Source organism: Castor canadensis, chromosome 3, assembly GCF_047511655.1.
Source record: "Castor canadensis chromosome 3, mCasCan1.hap1v2, whole genome shotgun sequence".
Taxonomy (NCBI): domain Eukaryota; kingdom Metazoa; phylum Chordata; class Mammalia; order Rodentia; family Castoridae; genus Castor; species Castor canadensis.
In genome coordinates this window covers 102,207,363-102,226,975 of record NC_133388.1, presented here as the reverse complement: position 1 = coordinate 102,226,975, position 19,613 = coordinate 102,207,363, and the positions used below count along the sequence as shown (strand labels likewise).

General features: G+C 36.7%; 1 long non-coding RNA gene across 1 annotated transcript; it reads left to right on the top strand.

Annotated features, from left to right (window-relative positions):
* The first annotated feature begins 565 nt into the window (after positions 1 to 565).
* On the top strand, positions 566 to 12,888 carry LOC141421638 (uncharacterized). The gene is made up of 6 exons (XR_012446279.1): positions 566 to 4,860; positions 5,023 to 5,129; positions 6,740 to 6,856; positions 7,250 to 7,311; positions 8,378 to 8,554; positions 11,242 to 12,888. It is a non-coding gene; the product is annotated as an uncharacterized lncRNA (long non-coding RNA).
* Positions 12,889 to 19,613: the final 6,725 nt, after the last annotated feature.

The following is a 19,613-nucleotide window of genomic DNA, read 5'->3' as shown; positions in this document are numbered from 1 at the left end:
AAAAAAACAACGAAAGAAACTAAAAAGAGCTGTACCCTAATGACCCTGCTAAACTGCTCTTGGCATGGATTCAAAGGATCACATATCAACATACAGGAGCAACAGCTGCAACCCACATTCACCACACCTCTATTCATTATTGCCAAGCTGTGGAATCAACAATGACACACAACAACCAATGAAAAGATAAAGAAAATTAATTATATGAATGGAATATTCTTCACCCATAATGAGTGAATTTTTTTATGCAGAAAAATGGATGGAATTTGGAATCATCATAAAGCCAAAAATCACATTTTTGGTCATATGTGGAATCTGGCTTATAATGAATAGGATACTAATAAGGTAAGAGGAGTGTAAAAGAAATCAGTGGAGAAATCAGACCTGTGTTCAAACCCTACTCCTGCCCACCTCCTAAAAACCCAAAAGTATTTCAATCTATTAAAACTTATAATATGATCTTAAATCCATCTCAGATTCACTTTGGTAGAGGGTGTGGGTTAAGGCACCTGTTTCATTCTTCTATGTGTATATAACTAGTTTTGCAGGAAGTCATGTTTTATTTCTAAATATCAGGGCTTCTTTTTTGTTATTTTCCTCTTTTAATTTCAGGGGAAGTCAGACATAGGATGGAGGAGGAAATGAGAAGGTACTGATGAGCGAAGAACCTCTAAGTAGGTTACACATGTATGTGAAAATGGCAAAGTGAAACCTAAAAAATATTATTTGAGAAAATGGGAAGTTGTAGAAGTAGGTGAATTAATGAAATATAATAGAGGGGGTAAACTTGCTCAAAGAATATTTTATGCACCTATGGAATTACCACAATGAAACCCACTTATACTATTAATGTAAGCTAGTAAAGCAATCTACAATGTGAACTCCACTGATTATCAAAATAAAAATCCTAACACCAATATAACTCCTCAGAAAACTTAAGCCCCCTCTACAAAAGACCCAAATACCTTCAAAAAAATTGACTGATTTCCCTGAAACATAAATTTAAAAATCAGAGAAAGCAAAAAACTTAATTGCACCAAAGAATGACATAAACTGAAGGCATATAACCTCTTTCATGAAAAATGATGAACCAAAGAAAACATCTCTGTGGAGAGATATTGAGTCATCTACTTCTGAGATGGCAGATCATAAAGACTAAACATATCTGATGTTTCCATCTATCTATCCCTAAACAGACATCTTTCAATATCTTATTAAAATTTCAGGTATTTCTTAGTGTAATAAATATCTTGATAAAGTTTTTTAAGAGTTGTGGTTTAATATAGTGAGATAATTAAATCTCTAGATCCCTGTATGAAAAAAATCTCTCTATAAAATCTCAAAGTTCAAAAGTTTTACTCCTTTCCTCACCTGCAGATATAAACATTTTAATGTCTTACCATAATAATTTCTCATTTAGGAAAGTGGACATTATTAGACAAAAATATTTTAACTTCTTTAAGGGCCACAATCCATCTAAACATCAACCATCCTATTTCATTCCTTTGAGTAAAGTGAGCCTGCAAATAACAAATATCACAATATTCCCTATATACCTTTTAAAAAAATCCTCACAAGTACCAAGAAAAGATTAAATGAAAAATATTCTCAGGTCTAAAACAGAGAAACACAAAACAGAACAATAATAACTGGGCCTGTTGTTATTCATCACGAAGCTCCTCTCATTTCCTTCCTCAAAACCAATTCCCTAGCGAGCCTAATTCTAAATCAGACCACAGCCATCACAGACTAAGGCAAGATGTTTAGATAACTGGTGTCTTCCCAATCATCTTGCAATCCACCTAATGTCTCAAATACCAAATACAAAAGTTCCACAAAACCTTAACATAAACTATAGTTCCTATTCATTCCATATTCTGTAATTTTCATAATATTTTGGTAAAATATTGGCTTAGTGTTCTTATTTTTAAAAATACATTCATTTACATTCCTCTAGTTCCAAATATCAACTTTTAGTCATTTTAAATAAACATACACAGATATTATAAAAACATCCCAGTATGCATGAAGTGTATACATTTTGTGTCAAGGGTATAAAAACATTCCAAATTTATTTAAATATATTATGCCACAAAACTACAAACTATAAGCATTAGTCAAAAGCCAAATACAATATATAAATACTTTGCTAATGTAAACCCCCACACAAAAATTTTAAACTAAAATAGCTAATAATATATGAGCAGCAAAACTAATTGATATTCAGCTAAGAAAACTTTACAAAACAGTCTGTTGACAAAAACATCCAAAACATAACAACCCATTCATATTAACAACCATTATTGGGCATCAAAACATACACACTCTCACAAAGCTTTAGAGTTTCTACAGTCATCTGAGATAAAAATTAAAAATACATACTTAAAAATTATAATCAGCTTTACATGACTATTACAACTGCTTATCAAACACAATTTTCCAAAGATTCACAATACACCTTTATGAAAAAAATGCTGATATAATGAATAAGAAATACTGCTAAAATTTTAGGTTAAATCCCTCACACTAATTATAAAATGTTTTAATACTCAAAACTACTAATTTGGTGCACCACTAGTTAAATTCAGAAAAATTTTTCTTCAGAAATCTCACTGAAATTTTAATTGTTATGTAACATGAAAGTATGGCCCTGCATAACACATGGTTGGATAAGGAAATGTATTATCACACTTCAGTAGACAGAAAAATAATCCAAAAATATGTTACAAAACCTACTGAATTACTAGCATTAAGTTATAAATAAACAAGATCTGGTTTGAACAGGTATGATCACTTAGCCTCCATTGTGATTCTTCAATAACATTAAAAAATGTGTATGATCCCTCACCAGATTTACTTAAAATTGCTTCTATGACATAGTTCAAGAGAAATGCTCCAGAACCAAACCAATGCTATGTCTAATGGTACACTCTGCACTAATGATTTTCTAAGAACATGTTTTCTGGGGACTTGTGTTTAAATGTTATAATAATTATTTTAATGTTACTTACCTACAATTCTGCTAATTTTAAGTTGCTTTTATGGTGTATTGACCTCTCTACTATATCACATAACTTCTATTCCAACACATAACATTCCTGATATTATCCTATCCTAACGGTACAAGGACTAAATTTTGAAGTCATCCTTAACAAACTAAGTGATTGTCAGTACCTTGCTAGGCAGTAGTGATGCCTCTTTTTTTTTTTTTTTTTGCAGTACTGGGTTTTCAACTCAGAGCAATAAAATTCCTCTGAACTTGTCCTTGTTGAATAGTCTGCCCCTACAATGAAGAATGACTGATGTATCAATACTTTCAGGCATACTATGCCCTTACATTATAAAATATAGAAAGCCATGTCACAAGACCCTTTTATTTGTATGACTTCCCCAGATACAAGGCTTTCCTGCTTGGATAATGTTAAAATACTAAAAACAACAACTACAGAAAGATTACAAGTTACCAGGGAACTAATACAAAACCACAAAATAGGTTTAAGCTAAGGTCTTTAACCTTTGTTGCTGCATGTAAAGAACCTTTTGTGTAAGAACTAACACTTCTGCCTTAACTTCCCAAATGCACTCCACTTGATGTGCATTTATGTGCTGTTCTATGCATCACTACTTTCCTTCATTACCTAATAGAATCTTTGCCACACTTTCCTCATAAATACTCTTAAAATCCTTTTGTCTGACACATTCAAGAATCACAAAATCCGTGGATAAAAGTCTAGGTTTTATTCATGTGAAAACCTGAATTCCACTCCACTGACAATAGTACAGAGCAGTTCATATGATGTTCAATATCCCATAGATTTGAGTGGTGCCTCACCTGGTATCACCATGTTTTCATGCAGCTATATTCTTACATTTAGCCCTTGCTGAGAAAGAATAAAATGCCACAGTCTGTTTTAAGAGGTCTTCAAAATTTCAGAGATACGTAAGTAATCATTTGAAGACACTTATTTCTGAACTTTTCTTGGATGTGTGTTTTTCAAATCATAATTGAAACTTAATATGACTAGAAAGGGCCAAAATTTATTCTATGCTGATGATGTTACATTAAAGTTATACTGGTAAAAGCATGAGAAGAAATCTAGGTGATTTTCATTGTTTCCAGTTTGATGAATGCTATGTGCAGTCCTATGTTTCCCATTATGTGGTGAAAACATGAGTATTTTCCTCACATTTCTGTCAAGAGTTTGGTTGGTATTTTGTGTGTTCTTATAGACAAGTATTATGTGCTTATTTTTTACAGGAATAGGAATTTATACAGAGATACAGGTAATATTGCTTGTGCTGTGTTACTTTGACACTGAATTTGGAATACTTTCAGGAATCCTCTCAAGGTAGCAAGTGTTCCCATACTGGACTGGGTACATGGACCTCTGTAAGTATTCAGGTAGTGTAGATGATTCCTAAAGTGATGCAGTGAATTCAGGAATTTTCATATGCACAGATTGGGTGATATAAGTAACAAATACATTTTCCAGGATGTGTTTCTCAGAGACAAGTCATGAAGTACAGTGATTCACTGAATCCTTAAGAGTAAAATTCTTCCTACATAGGTAAGTGCTCACAAGATCCTCAATCACAAAATAGGACAAATTACATTCATGTACTATTAAGGAAAAAGGGGATTCATAACCAACTTTAGTTTTCCTGCATGTGCTGAGATGAGGAACAATGGAGCCTCTAACAATTTTAATGAATATGGATTTATAGTTTGTATAGTAGGGACATTTATGATCAACTTTGAAATTTAGAAAAATTTTTGATATTCTGGTTTATCATCATTTTGTTGGTATGGCAAACACAGGAAGAAGTTCAAGAATTATTCATGGTTCAAGTCTAGATATGGTGAGTATTCCTGAAATTCTGTAAATTCTGAATTATTCCCTGAATCAAGGTATAGCTTAAGTGGCCCATAATAATAGTTGAGGGAAGGAAAGGGGGAGAATGTGCTGTGGTAGAACAAGCTGTTTCTTGCATTACTAAGCTTTTCTTACATTCCTTTTGCAGGACATGGCAACAATTACAGGACTGTTGTTGGAGCACTGGTAATTTATAAGAAGTGATTGTCATCTCATGTGACAGTACAGACACTCTGATTTTAAATGTTCAAGTAGGTGAGGATGTTGTGCCTCATGTGGTATTGCCATATTGTCTTAATGAATTTTGTAGGGTATGTCTTAGCATAAAAGTATGAGAGGATGGCACATTCAGTGCTTAAGATCTCTTATCCTAAAACACACATATGAGGATTGTTTTGAGCACACCTTTCCACCTTATTGTACATGAAGGGTTCAAAAGAAAACCCTTATACGCCTATAACGACTACACGGACAATTAAGACTGTAGTCTCAATAGCAGTCAATGCATATTTGACACTGACTACTTCTAGAAGCACAAATTATCATCCATGTCCTTTTTTAAGGGTCCACTATACAGATAGGGTTTGGGAATACTAGCTCAAGAGAGAAGAACTGTCTTACAAGTATTTTCCCTTGATACCTGAAAGACTTCAAAGTGTAGCTTGACCATTTAATGATACAATGACATTGAGAACCATGTTTGTCACAAAAGTTTTTCCTCTAGTGCCTTTGTCACAACATCCCTGAGAGACAAAATGTCATCAAGTTGCAAATTCCTGACATCAGGTTGGTGGTGATGGGGGTCAAATCTTACCATACAATGTCTAACTTTCCTTTTTATAGATTAATATGAGGTTGTCCCCAATCCTTCTTGTCACTAATATTTGTTACCAGTGCTTAGATAGGAAATGACTAATCCCTTAATGTTTGTAGTGGCTTTGTATAGGTTTTATATGTTGGAAAAAAATTCACATTATTTCTGTCTGCATTGGAGCATGATTGTGTCTTGGATCATTGTCACTTTTGTAGGCCTTGAGAATTTTTGTAATTTTAGGGTATTTATTAGGCACTAGTAACACTTTGGATGCCATTTCCAGGGCTTAAGTATTAAACCTGAATTAACCTAGAAACCCATACAGTGTTGCATGGTGCATCAACAGTCTCGGTGTTTACTTAAACATAGGTGGCCTGGTAGAGCAAATTGTTTCCTGAAACACCCCTGAGCATGTTTTCTCACAGGAACTCTGAAAGAGAAAAGAGCAATTCTTGGATTTAGAATTTTTTGACCAATCATTGATAATTATGAGGTAGGTGATAAAGTGGTCCCACTACACATTAGACCATCTGCTAGTCCATGTCCCTAAGATTAGCAGGGTTTTATTTCTTGTAATTGCCATGTTTTTTTCTGTAATACAATGTATTTCCTGATGGATGTACAGTTATGTGAAGGTGCATCTAAACCCATGAAAGCCTTTCTATTTTCAGGAAAACACTTGAAGAACGTTTTTGCATTCTTATATTCCTCCTTATTTTTAGCCTGTATGTGGTGAAAACATAAATATATGCCTCACATTTCTAGTCAGTACTATGATTTTATTGTATTGTTGCAGATAGATACTGTTGTTAATATTCACAGTGGTGGAGGCAATAGCATATTGTCCATCTGTGTGATATTGATGAAGAAATAGCATTAGGTATTTTTTTCTGAAATATAATCGCCCTTTTAAAAGTCTCTGTCTCTGGACACTGAGAATTATCCAGGTGGTGTACATGGATCTTCAAATGACTCAGTGTGCTATGATATTACTGAAAATACAGGAAGCTTCAGGTATTTATATAACTGACTTCCATGATGTCTTTTACAGAGTCAGGACATATTGACACAGAAGCAACAAAGTTCACCTTGAACACTGCTAGTGTTTGTGTATATGCTTCTTTGGGCTTATATGACAAGACAAAACTTCTGACTGTCAAAAACACAGGTAAGCAATGACTGTTGCCCTAAATCTTCCTGTTATGAATTTTTGTTGTCCTGTCTTGAATCAATACAAAAACTATGCTTATAAATTATAATGACCAAAAATTAAGCATTTTAGTGGCATAAAATGTTATTTTAATCACATGAATTTTGAGAGAATGATTATATTTTTCTTCTTTGTCATTGCTGTGTTCTCATGAGCCCAGAAAGAAGCACAGTTATGCAGGTTTCCACATAAGAAATGAGAGCCCCTTATACTTTTCTGATCAATGTCACATTAATGCACGTATCTATGTACACCTCTGTGTCCCTTAAGAATGATTTTGCTCACTGCTCACTGCAGGTGTCCTTGAAGAGCAATTGTATCCTGAAACATGTTTGTTTATATTTCTTTCAGATTTCCTACAGGACCACTAAAAAAATCAGAAAAAAATATTGATAGAGTGTGCTAATGTACAGGTGAGTGATAAATTTGTTATAGGACATTGCAGATGATCTCATATACAGTATGCAGATAGGCAATTCTACTGGGCCTGTTCTGGTGTCACCAATGTTTTGTGTGTGTTGACTCACTCCTTATTCATTAGTATACAGGTATGAGGTGAAACCACATTCAATTTTGGGACTTCTCACTATTTTCACAGGTATTTAGTAAATCATTATAAGGCACTTCTGTTTCCCCAAAATTTTTAGCCATTTATGCCTTCATCCCTTGTAACTATGTAATGTTTCTAGGAAGAAATACATCTGATTGCATGATTGCTGATAAACTGTATATAATGCTCATCCACAAAGGTAGCATGCAATTTTGATTGTGTCCATACTTTGATGTTCAGGGTAGAGCTTCATAGCTTTCTTCTCTAGAGAGAGTGTTTTTACATGACTGTGTGAGTGGACCTAGGGTGCAGCTAGTATAGATGGATCATAAATTGATGCTTAGCAATTTTTGAATGTGTGGAAAGAAATTTCTAACTATTTTCTTGCATGATGCCTTTCTCAGAAGCAGGTAAATGTTCCAAATTTACTCAGAAATTATCAAGACTAAAATTTGTCCTAAATAGGCAATCATTGATATAAGCCTAAATAGTAATTCAGGATTTCGTGTCTTCATCTTCAAAGTTGAGGAATGAGGTTGCTCCTAATTCCTCCCTTAACGTGCTTTTGACATTCATGTTTTGATAATAATCCTTGTAGCCCTAGAAGTTTTAATGAATATGAGGTTTTATGTTTTCTCTGACCAGCAAATTTATGTTTAAAATTTCAGTGTTTTGAGAATTATAGTAACCTCTTTCATGGTCATTTTGGTGCTCTGCTCACACAGGAGTAAACTAAAGATATCTCCTAATGTTTCCAGTCTGGAAATAATAGAGGTTCCTAAAATTGTGTCAACTCTGAAGTAGGGCATGAATTTAGCTGCAGTTTAAGTGATACTTTATAATGGGCAGGGGCAAGGCAAGGGAAACAGGTCTCGATGGATAAATTATACCCTAAAAACAGTTGTTTATGTTTTTGTTTTCCATTTCAGTCATAAGAATACAGTGAGGATTAGAGGATTACACACAAAACCTGATTATAAGTGGAAAACCTACACAATGAATGTGGAACTATCGTCATCATAAACATGCTTACAAGTGAGGAGGTGGTCTTCATGTGGTGTTGCTATGTTACTCGGATTCTCACTGGAGATCATCTGTCTCCTGGGGTAATGTTTATAAGAAGTGTGCCTTCATAAGCAGCAAACTTTTCACCCAAATGCCTTTGTGTCACATGCCTCATCCCTGAGCATCAAGGACCATTCCCATCTCTCCTAAGTGGAGTATATAAAGTTTTGGTCTCCTAATACCAGGGCCACTGAACTCCCCACAGGCAAAGATAATCTGAGACACATGACACAAGAATTTATATACCTCTGAAAAAAAATACCCAAGCCTTAAGTTTACAGACTCCAGACCTCTAACTCTCATGGCAGAAAGCTTTTCTTAGTATCCATTTTACTCTCACCTTTATTGACAACAAGAAGCTAAAACATTAATTGCTTCCTTTCAGCATAATCCTCCCCTTATATTCTTCCAACATTACATTTAAACCAAGCCTGTAATCTCCTAAAACTCCAGCCACTGATGTCTTTCTTTATTTTACTAGGAGTCTTGAGGTTACTTTCATTTGCCTTTAAAAGCTTACTATTTTTTAAAAAATTATAAATTGCCTAACAAGATTCTTTTATTAGGGATTTAAGACATAATTGTGCCTTAGATTTGCTTAACTTGGGAAAAACTTTTAAACACATGCCTTTTGTACTATGAACTACATTTACAGAGTTTCTATCCTAACTTCTTCAATGACCCATTGTTGCTCAAAAGTGCATTTATTCAATGTCCATTGGTTTAATGGTTCTTGAGGTTTTCCTTGCCATTGATTTCAAATTTCATTCATTATGGTCATTAGGATACAGGGAATTATATCAGCATTTTTGCTGACTTTTGCTGTATGACCTAGATTGTGATCTATTCTAAACTGTTCCATGGGTTGCTGAGAGAAATGTGTAATACAGTGCCATAGGATGGAATATTCATTTTCTGTTAAATTATTTTGTCCATGGCAACGTTTACTTTGAGGACATTTTTATTGTTATCTGGATGTTATGTACATTAATGACAGTTGGATGATATTAAGAATTCTTAAATGAAACCAACCCCTTAAAATTGACATTTCAAATATTATATGTTTATAAATTCCTTTCCAATGTAGCCTAGGCAGCTGTTTACCAATAATTTCAACAAAACAAATACTTGCCATCATAAAAATAGACCCAATCCTGCTCTTTATCTGGAGGAGATGCAATTGCAATTCTGTACATGAAGACCTGTCTCCCTAAATTAACTCTTAGGGTTTTTTTTTTTTTTGATGTTACTGGTATTGGGGTTTGAACTCAGGGCCTTATGCTCTACCACTTGAGCCACTCCACCAGCCCTAAAATGACAAAGATGTCAAACTTTTATGTTTTTTTTTTCCAGTGGCACTGGGGTTTGAAGTCACAGCTTCCCATGTACTAGACAGGTGTTCTACCACTTGAGCCAAGCCAGCATCTACATAATTAACTCTAAAGAGACTTATCTAATTAAAAATATTGCTATTACCAGAGGTAGACTATTATTAGAAATAAAGTACCCTCTAAACTGAATTCTTAATATCTTTTAATATGAAAAAGGGTCACATGTCATAAATTTAAATCAATCTCTTCATTTTCTATCATAGCCCCCACTGTTTTTCTCACCATGCCTTTTTGCTGGACTCCTGATTAAATAAGAATTCCAAATGACCTAAAAAGTAGGCCTGGGGTGTCACACATCTGGAAGGAAGGGACTTACCCTCACCAAACTATAACCAATACACTACCTCACTCTAAAATATTAAGGAACTGCTGTGTCAGAGCACCGTGGAAGGATGTGGACATGACTCAACTAGGAGAGTACATGCCTAGTAAGCATGAAGTTTTGATTTCAAAATTTCAGTAATGCAAACATTATTATTATTATTAATAGCAGTAGTAGTACTAGTAGAAATAACAAATCTAATAATGATTGACTAATAAACAACACTATGGCATTGGGCACCTCATTAAGAAGGAGTACTAATAAAGAGTCTTCAAGTTCCATTCTTTTCTTCTAAATTTGTTTTCCACCAAATGCAAATAACAAAAGTAAAGCAGATGAGGGATCCCCATAACATTCCTCAAAAATATCAGTTAAAGTATGTAATATGAAATTAAAATATAAACATTTTTATTGAAAAATATAAAATAATAAAATATCATTTACATGAATCAAAATATAAAAATAATTTAAAATTAAAATACTTGGTCTATGAATAAAAAAAACAAATGTTATCCCCCAGTCTTAAAGCCAAGGACTCACCTCAGATCCCAGAACCCAGGAAGAACTCAGGCCCCTGCATGTATTGGCCATTAGCACATATGAGAGCCCTCCACACCAGTGTCTCAGGGAGCCTACTGCAGGCAAGTTTCTATATAACAACTGTGATAGAAAATATAGGTCAACCACTCTAGAAATACACATGCATTGTTTGGCTGGGCTGAGTCTCTTGTTTACTTTCACTGAGGTCATGCTTAGAAATCAGTTGCAGGGAAAGTGGGCATTGTGCCTCCCTGTGATCATCAGCTAAGTGGTTACCAAAGACTGCAGAAGCCAATTCCTTGTTCACACAAGGATTTCAGGGGAGTAAGCTTGGTCTGCACAAGGGCAGGTTTTTGATTTGTTTTAAGAAGTTTGTAAGTTATTTTGGCCTCAGTCACATGGAATAGTTTGAAGTTCTAGGAAAATTGTGAGACAGTTAAGTCCATGCTTAACCTCTGCTCTTCTCCCTCCCCAGATAATGATGCTGATGGCCACTGAAAAACCAATACCTCATGATCTTACTTATGTGTGGAATCTACCAGTGGAGCTCACAGAAACCAAGATGAAGTGTGGCCACCAAGAGCAAAGGGTAGGGGTGGTGGGTTGGGGAGATCTTGATCAAAGGATGAAAAATGTATCTAGGCTGGATTGGAGGAGTAATTGCAGGAGTTCTATTGCACAACATGGTGACTGTAGTTAATAATGAGATGTTTGGATTAGAAAATTGCTAAGCAAGTGAATTTTAAGTGTTCTCACAATGAACATAAGTTCACGAAGTAATGAATATGTGCATCAGCATGGCTTACCTACTCCACTGTGACTATATGCTTCGAAACATTAAGTTGTGACCATGGATGTAAATAATTTTTATTGGTTAGTTTATAAAATATACTTTAAGGGTGAAGCTGATGGCTCAAAACCATTTTTATTAAAATTATAAGAGTATTAATATCTTTTTTTTTCTTTTGGTGGTCTGGGAGTTTGAACTCAGGCCATTACACATGCTAGGATTATGTTCTCCCACTTGAACCATGCCTCCAGTCCTTTTGCTTTTAGTTTGTTTTACAGATAAAGTCTGCTGCTTTTGTGCCATCAGGTTTTGGACCACAATCCTATATCTGTCTCATGAGTATCTCAAATTTGACTTGTATCACATGAACTCTTTGTCATTAATTAGAACCAATGTTGAGCCAGTCTACAGTGGTTTTGAAATCACTGCTCCCTGATATGTACACAGGAAATAAGACTGCTCCCTAGACACTGACCGTGTGTTCAACCATCTAAAAAGTAAACATCAGATGCCCTGTAATCCTAACACTGTGCAGAAAGTGCCATGGCTAAATTTCAGGGTGTGCTGGGAGCACAGAGGAGGGCATCTAACCCAGCAGGCTCATCCAGGAGATGATATGAGGGGAACTAGAGTATGAGTTGAGGCTCAAAGGTTGAGTAACAACCAACAGGGTGGATCATACAGAGGCCACTGCTTGTAGATCAAAGGTGGTCAAATATTAGCAAATTATAGATATTTAGATGGAGTCATTAATGTAATGACATCCAGATAAATGTTGCCCCCAGATGGATAAAATTCATAGGAACAATAAGAGCCTACAAATGTACCATTGACCCTGTTCCCAGTAGCAGAGCTTCAGGCTGGCAGGCTGAAGGAACTTGGGCCTCTGCAGCTGAAGAAGTTCAGCCCCTCTGTGTTCCCAGGATGTGATGAAGGGCATCCATTGACTGGCCCTTTGGACTGCAGATGCTTTTGTTCCTCATTGAGCTAGGACAGCAGGGAGTCTTTCTTCCCTGGTTACAGGCCTGGGCCAAAGGAATTGTCAGAATAGGAGAAAAGGGAAGGAAGGAAACTCCATAAAACCTACTTGGGGATGTGGCAAAACACCTCTATAATGAATGCTATTTGTTTTACTTTTATGGCTGCAGTTTCTGGTGCAATTTCCAGTTTTTGTTCACACATTTAGGTCATTTATGGGTTGATTTTGGGGTCTGGTTCATGTAAGGATTCAATTTCCCATTTTTGATGTGGAAATCCAATATTCCCAGAACCACTTATTAAAGATGCTAATTATCCTTTCCCCATTATGTCCTCCTGTGTCTTTCTTAAAATAGTTACCTCCTTACATATGTTTTGATGTATTTCCGGGTTCTCTATTCCCTTCAACTGGTCTACTGTCTATTTTCACGTCAGCATCATAATGAATTTAGTACTACAGCCTTGTAATACAATTTTAAGGCAGAAAATATGATGTCTGCAGCTGTGTTCTTTTTACTCAAGATTGTTTCGGCTTTTCAACAGAACATGTTTTCACATGAGTTTCAGGATTGTTTTTTCTGTAAACAATGGCCCTTGATTGCATTGAATATTTGGTTTTGGGGTAATGACATTTTAAGTATCAGTTCTTCTGGCCCAAAAGCATGAGATATTTTCTAATTTTTATTTCTTATTAAATCTTAAATTAATGTTTTTAGTTTTCAATAGATATAGCTTTCATATCCCTAGATGAATTTATCCCTAAATAGTTTACTTCCTTTTGAAACTATTGCAAATGACACTGTTGTCTGAATTTCTTTTTCAGCTAAGTTGTTATTTGGATATTAAAAACTAAGTATGTGTCAGTTAAAAAAAGATAAAAAATATTACTGAATTTTTCATACTAGATTTGTATCCAGAAACTGTACAAAGTTCAATTATTCATTCTAATAGGATTTTGGTGCTTTTTTGGTTTATTTACTTTTAGGATTGTGTCATCATCAAAAGATAATTATGCTTCCTGCTTTCTGATTCAGATGTCTTTTATACGATGAATTGCTTTCACAAATACTTTTTGAATTGTTCATTGCTGGTAGACAGAAATACAATGGAGTTTTGAGAATTGATATATCCTGCAACTTGGCTGAAGTTGTGTGTCGACTCTAGTAGCTTTCTTTTGGATTCTTTGTTATTTTCTTCATATAGGCTATATCATCTACCAAAGGAGGTGACTTGACTTCTTTCAAACTCTGATGATTTAGATTTCTTTCTCTTTAATAGCTTTGGCTAGAAATTCTAGAAGAATGTTGAATAGAGTGGTAAAAGCAGGTAACTTTGTCATGTTCCTGATCTTAGGGATATATCATACAGTCTTTCAATGAGAGGTATGATCTTAGCTTCATTTAAGAAGTATAAATACTTATTTAATGGAATTAGGAAAATGAGTTATTTGAAGTCATATTGTTTCCCTCCATAGCTAAGTTATTTTTCTAATTTGTTTATAATTCCTCCCTCCTTCCCTCCTTCCCTCTTTCCCTCCCTCCTTCCCTTCTTTCCTGCTTGCCTGTCTTCCTTCTTCTCTTTCTTCCTTCCCTCTTTCCTTCCTTCACTCTATCTGGTGCAGGCCTTTGCTCTACTGTGACAGGAAAGCAGGGTGTCATAGGATTGTTAAATCTTGACTTTCTTAGTTACAGTCATGTTCAGATCCTACCTTCCTGAGATTATAGCCATGCATATGATCACAAACACGTTAACATTGTTTTGCTTCCTGGTAATTTTTCCCACATGAAATTGGTCCCACAAATATCCCTGTGTCTTTAATTTTATTCACTTGAGCTAAATTGTTGACAATCCAAAGGTACCTGGAGTTGAGTGCACTCCCACACAGAGTGGAAATAAGCAAGCATGTTTTCCAACCCTCAGCTATTTCCTCAACTAGACCACCCATTCATTATAGACAAGCAAGGGTAGGTCTTGCATATGCACTCACCCGTATAGAGCTATTTAAAATATTAATTTGGAAAGTTCCATTGATTCCTTTATGGATAACTTATGCTTTATTGCATGGGATATGTAATTATAAACAGATTTTAAAATGCTGTGCTGATTGAAAGTGAATTGCTGAGACAAGACTGACTGGTGGGATGGCTATAGGATGTTTTTCCCAAGTGAGCACTCCACAGCTGTTTGACATTTCTACTCCATCAATGCTAGCTGGATTCTGAGAATATAGTTAATATATGAGGCAAAGTTTGGATATTGCAATTCAGTTCCATAAAAATAAGTGACTAAAACTATCATCTTGGTTCTGAATCTGCTGTACCTCAAGGCACAATTACAGTATTGTGAAGAGATAGGAAATGGGTTTATACAGAGGACTTTCTAATCTAGCTTGTCTCCTTGTACACATACTGAATGTCAGTTATTATAAAAAACTTTTCCTTTCAAATACTGACAACATGTCAACCAGAGTTTCTAGACTTGGAAGTAGAATTAACAAAGTCTTTTTGAGTACAGATGAGGAGACAGGAAGGAATTAATTATATGTAGTAAAATTTCATGTAAAGAAGAGGATCTGAAAAAGTGAATTTTATAAAATAATTGGAGAAAGACAATACTGGGGTTGGTGGTGTCTGCATTGTAAAAGTGGTCAAGGAAGCCTATGCAAAGCTATGTTAAAGACCAGAGTTTGTTCAATCTCATCTGTGTTACTCACCTTCCTATCTACCACATTCTCATCACAGTGGTGTTCTCTCTGCAGTTTGAACACACTTTTTCAGAGCCTTTGTACCTGCTATTTTGTTTTTTCTAGAACATTTTCCATCTATGTGTTTTACTGCCTCCTGCTTTGATTATGTCTCACCTCAAAAGTCGCCATTTCAGAGAGGATTTCTCTGACATTCTTTTCATAACTAGATCTCAAACTGCAAGTATAGTAGCAACATTGTCATGTTACTTTGCCTGGCATTGGCCTATAGATCTTACAAACATTAAATCAATTAATCCTGACAGTAAAAAAAAGACCAGAGTTTGTGAGGACTTGACTTTCATGAATGCCTAGAAACCAAAAAGGCAAAGAATCTGAGGCAAAGCAGGTGTGGGTTGTTGATTACTGGAAGGAGACCAATATGGCTGCAGTAAAGCAGCAAGGACAGGCAAAAAAGGGCTCCATCCTGAATTGGCCACAACAGTTTTATTGCATCTAATTTGCTTTAAATTAGAAAAATTTGTTGTAAAGTAATCTTTCTCATAGGTATTAATAACCTATAGTGAACATAGGGTTTGGTGCTGTTCCACGTTCAGTAATCTACCTGTGTGTCATGAAATGTAACCCTAAAGCACAAGGGGCATGCACCACTGTACCAGACAGAGAAAGGTTTAAGCTGGCACAAGTGATGATATTAATATGACATAAAGTGTATTTCAAGTAAAATGTATTCATAAAGGTAAAAATGCACACTGAATAATAATAATAAAATGTCAAATTCATCAAGAAGAAATAAGCAGAAATGTGTGCCTAGTAAATAAGCCTCAAACTTTGACATAATGGAAACAAAACAAAAAAATGTTTAAAGGGAAAATTGTGATAAAAATGTTAAGAATTTCTATTTGTCAGTTGATATAAACTAGAAAATATAAGTGGACATAGATGGGACACTTTGCTCTGGGATATCCATCCTTGGCTTTGTTATTATTGGTTCTCTATGACAAAGGTTTCCAAAAACCTTGAGTGCCCTAGAGAAAAGGCCACCACAGAGGGAACATTCACAAGTTTCCAAACACAGCTAGACTGGGCATGGTAGCTCACACCTATAATGCCAGCTACTTGAGAGGTGTAGAAAGTGGGCATCAAAGTTTGCAACCAGTCTAGGCAAAAAGTTAGTGAGACCTCATGTCAACAAACCAGTTGTGGTGGTTCACATCTATAATTCCTTCTAGGCAGGAGGACCAAGGAGGTCTGAGACTGCCCCAGGTAAAATTGGAGACCCCATTTGAAAGCAAAAAGTGTGTACCTCTAATGGTAAGTTGCCTAGTCAGCAAGTGTGAGGCACTGAGTTCAAATCCAAGTACCACCAAAACAGCAACAACCCCCACAAAACATAAAATTGTACCTTACAAGAACATCTAAAACTCTTTTTATGAAAGAAAAACCTGGCAACTGAGTTGGCCTGAATTCAGGTAGATCTCCTAAAAACTGAGGGAGGTCTTTCCTGGTCAGGCTGTCATCTGAGTCCTGGCTTCCTAGTTCATTGTGCTGTCCTGGTTGAACAGCTGTCACTATAATTTGCTTGAGTGCCAGAGAGTGTCTAGTGCTCAGCTTTGACTCAAGCAGATCAGGAGGAATAATCCCTCCTGGTGAATCTTGTTAACTAGGACCCTCCCCCCAAATCACCAAACAAAACAGATAATCAACTATGGTCAAGGTGAAGTTCTATGACCTAATGATAGTTAGGGAACTGATGATGAAGAACTCTGATACATGTATTCTTCTCAGGTGCAAGCACCATACTCCCTGGTATAGACCATATGCCTGGCCTTGAAACAAGTTTTAATAAACTTTAATGTTTTGAAATCTAACAAAAAAAGTTTCCTGGTCACAGGGGAGTAAACCAGAAATAAACAGCAAATAATAGCAAGAAAAATATCAAATATTTGAAAATTATTTTGTGTATTTCTGTATTGTGCAGATCAAAAGAATCACCAGACCAATTAAAATAGACTTTCAATTAGCAACAACAAAAACTAAGCATTGAATATTGTCAAGAGAAACCTTAAATCATGCGTAAAGTAAAATCTACTTATTAAAATTTTATGTTTAAAGGAAATGTTTAAGATCAACAATATAGTCTTCCACTTTAAGAAAATAGAAAAAAAAGAGTGAATAGATGATAGGAACAAAATAATAGAGATAGAAGTGGAAGGGCTAGTGGGATGGCTCAAGTGGTAGAGTACCTGCCAACCAAGCATGAGGTCCTGATTTCAAACACCAGTATCTCTAAAAAAAGAAAAGAAGAGCAAATTGCTCAGATCTGGATCACGACTGGCAGGCAGTTGAGGCTGGATTCTACTGATCTTTGCCTGGGTCTTTTTACTGTTGGAGTCTCTGCTCCCATTTCCTGTATCATGGGGGGGGGGCAGGAAATGTTTCCTTTTTCTCTCCATTTTCCCACACTCTTATCCTTATGCTGGAGAGTTTGGGGATACAAAAGTGCTGGGCTAGGGTGGTCTCAAGGGCTGTTTGCCCTGAACGAGTTCCTTCCTGGAACTTCTTGATAAAGGTAGGAGTCAGTGACTCAGGGATGGCAATGGGGCCATCAGCAAACTTCCACCATTCATCTGGTAGAAAATTTCACTCCTCTGTCTTAAACTAAGCCATCTCCTTATATAGGACCCCATGGGTATGATTGGTCATGAAGGCATATTTAGTCAGTGTAGATGTTTACCCATACTCCCACAGAGAGCTGGAACACCTGCATGAGGGAAACAAGGTCAGCCTTTTGTGCAGAAGTTACAACTGGCAGCAGGCAGGTCTCAATGATTGAGTCTAGAGTTACTATTCATAGCCAACAAAGCATGAGGCATCCTGAATAAAGCCCTTGCCATCTGTGAAATGTTCAATGTCCAGATGGCTGATAGGCTGATCAGTTAGATCTGGCCAGCTCAAGATATCCTCATCCATAACCTCCAAGTACTCATGTTCCAGGGGTCCCATAAACCTGGAATCTTGAAGGGGAGCTCAGGAACCACAGGAGAACTTCTCTCAGGGGCATAGAGTTGCCATTCCTCTTTTTGTGTGACTGTGAGGATTAGAGTCTTTGCCTCAGGTCCTCTCAACTTTAAGGCTGCTGTAACATCCAAATCAAAAGTTACCTGTGCCTTCAGTTTGCATAAGTCCTTGCCCATCAGACCCATGGGACAATTGGGGGGATAAAGTAAAATGCCTTACTTCATGACTCCCAGGATTGCATTGTCTGTACACTAAGAAGGGGCAGCAGGCCCAGCCCTTGGCAGCTGCAATGATAGTTGTATGCTTTTGTAAATGGGGGCCCACTGGTTGGGTCACAAGTGGTGGTCACTTAATGTCCACCTTGAGGTCAATGGAATGGCCTCCTATCCTGATTCAACCATAGGCTCATGGGGGCCTAATAAAGAGGATCCCAGTCTGTCCTAGTCCTCCTCATAGCCTTCCAGGGTTGCCAGTCAGAGACTTTTTTTTTTCCTCCCAAGGGCTGGCTCCCATGCAGGTGGCCTGATTACTTTCCCTCAACAATCCAGTCCCAACCTCTGGTCTGAGGGGCCATTTGGAATTCCCTGGCCCACTGGGGACATTCATTCTTCTAGTGCCCTTCCTGACGACAGTAGGCACATTGATTTCTCCCTAGCTCCTCCCTGGGTCGGGTGAGGACACCCCAGGGGCGCCAGTCATCATCCATGGTGATTGCCCCTGCCGTTGCATGGATTAGCCTTCCAGGGCCTGCCCATTCAACAAGGGCTGCTGCAAGGAGGTCCACTTTCCTATTCATCATTCTGTTGGTCTCCCATTTACCTTCCTGATCTTGATTGACAAAAACCTTTGTGACGCCCTCCAGAAGTTGGTTGGCATTCATTCCAGTGAATCCCTCCAGTTTCTGCAATTTTTGCCTCGTGTCTCCCTGGGCCTGGTCAACAAAAGCAGTATTAATCATCCACTATTTTCAGTGGCTTCTATGTCAAAGTGGGTGTACAAGTAGAAGGCCTCACACAAATGCTCATAAAACTGGCTGGGACTCTTCTTGGCCTTGGAGGACTTCTCATGTTTTGCTCATGTTCAAGGCCTTTTTTCTCCCTTCTTCATGCCTCCCAGTAGTGCCTTCTCGTATCATTCAATCCAGTGGTAGCATTGGTTATCATTAGGGTCCCAATGGGGGTCTTCCTTGAGGAACTGAGCCTGAGCATAAGCTTGGGCATTTAAGATGTCAGCAGGGGCATGATCTTCCAGCCATTTTAGAGCTGCCGTTATACTGCATTGCTCTTTGGTATTAAATAGAGTCAGAAGAAGCTGTTGACAGTCTGTCCAGGTTGGTTTATAAGTATAGATAATA